Genomic DNA, 2208 nt, shown 5'->3' with positions numbered 1-2208 from the left:
TGGCCACAGGACTGGAAAAGGTCAGTTCTCATTCCAATTCCAAAGAAAGGCAATGCCAAAGAATGTTCAAACTACCACACAATTGCACTCATGTCACATGCTAGCAAAATAATGCTCAAAACCCTTCAAGTTAGGCTTCAACAGCATGTGCAACAAGAACTTCCAGATGCACAAGCTGGATTTAGAAAAGGCAGAGGAACCAGAGATCAAATTACCAACATCTGTCGGATCATAGAAAAAGCAAGAGAATTCCAGAAAAAATATCTACTTCTTCTTCATTGACTACACTAAAGCTTTTTGACTGTGTGGATTACAATAAACTGTGGAAAATTCTTAAAGAGATGGGAATACCAGATCACCTTGCCTGCCTCCTAAGAAACCTGTATTCAGGAAAAGAAGCAATAGTTAGAACTGGATATGAAACAACAGACTGGTTCAAAACTGGGAAAGGAGTATAGCATGGCTGTATATTGTCACCTTGCTTATTTAACTTCTATGCCAAGTACATCATGTGAAATGCTGGGCTGGATGAAGCACAAGCTGGAATCAAGATTGCCAGGAAGAATATTAATGACTTCAGATATTCAGATAACATTACTCTTAGGGCAGAAAGTGAAGAGGAACTAAAGAGCCTCCTGATGAAAGCCAAAGAGGAGAGTGAATTAGGTGGCTTAAAATTCAACATTCAAAAACTAAGATCATGGCTTCCAGTCCTATCACTTCATGGCAAATAGATGGGGAAACATAGAAACAGTGAGAGACTTTATTTTCTTGGGCTCCAAAATCACTGCAGAGGGTGACTGTAGCCTTAAAAGATGCTTGATCCTTGGAAGAAAAGCTTTGACAAACCTAGATAGTGTATTGAAAAGCAGAGACATTAATTTGTCAACAAAGATCCATCTAGTCAAAGCTTTTGTTTTCCAGTAGTCATGAATGAATGTGAGAATTGGACCATAAAGAAGGCTGAGCTGAGTGCTGAAGAACTGATTCTTTCAAACTGTAGTGTTGGAGAATATTCTTGAGAGTCCCTTGGGCTGTAAGGAGATCAAAACAGTCAATCCTAAAGGAAATCAACCCTGAATATTCATTGGAAGGACTGATGCTGTAGCTGAAGCCCCAATACTTTGGCCACCTGATGTGAAGAGATGAGTCATTAGAAAAGACTCTGATGCTGGGGAAAATTGAAGGCAGGAGGAGAAGGGGACGATAAAGGATGAGATGGTTGGATGGCATCACTGACTCGATGGACATGAGTTTGAGCAAACTCTAGGAGATGGTGAAGGACAGGGAAGCCTGGCGTGCTGTAGTACATGGGGTCGCCAGGAGTTGGACATGACTGAGCAACTTAACAACAACAAAAAAACATACCCATCTGTCTTTGTGCATATATATTCACCAGTGCAACAAAATGTATTTGTTACAAGAAATGGTAACCCACTCCAGTATTCTTGCCTGGAAAATCCTCATGGTCAGACAAGCCTGGCAGGCTATAAGTCCATGGGGTGGCACAAAAGTCAGACACAACTTAGCAACTAAACAACAACACCTTCAGCACCTATAACCACAGGAGTTCACGGTGACAATCCTGTGGGTTATGCCCTTCATCAACATCTGTCACCTCCCCAGCCCCTCCCTCAGGCTGGCTGCCTGTCCTCTGGAGCATCAGGTTTTGCAGCAGGTTGACTCGTCTTATGTCCACATTAAAGCTTTCAGAACAGTCACCTGCTTTCCGGAAAGGAAAGAGGTACAGGGATTCCTTAGAGATCTTGGGGGTTTAGTTCCAGAACACCAGAATGTAGTGAATATCACAATAAAGTCAGTTATACAAAATTTCTGGTTTTCAAGGGTGTATAAATGTTCAGACTACACTGTAGCCTAGCAAGTGTGCAGTAGCATTATGCCTGAGAAAGCAATGTACAGACCGTAATGTAAAAAATAATTTATTGCTCATGGGTGTACCTATGGGTGATTCTGTTGATGTTTGACAGATAACAACAACATTCTGTAAAGCAATTATCCTTCATTAAAAAAATAAATTAAGAAAAATAATAATAATAAAAATTAATTGCTAAAAAATACTAACCATCATTGGAGACTTCAGCAAGTAACACTGAAGATCACCGATCACAGATCACCATAACAAATGTAATGACAGTGAAAACCTTTGAAATATTGTGAGAATTACCAAAAGATGACAGACATGGAGTG

This window comes from Bison bison, unplaced genomic scaffold (assembly GCF_000754665.1).
Source record: "Bison bison bison isolate TAMUID 2011002044 unplaced genomic scaffold, Bison_UMD1.0 scf7180017845714, whole genome shotgun sequence".
In the NCBI taxonomy this organism is placed as follows: Eukaryota; Metazoa; Chordata; class Mammalia; order Artiodactyla; family Bovidae; genus Bison; species Bison bison.
This window is presented reverse-complemented; position numbering follows the sequence as displayed.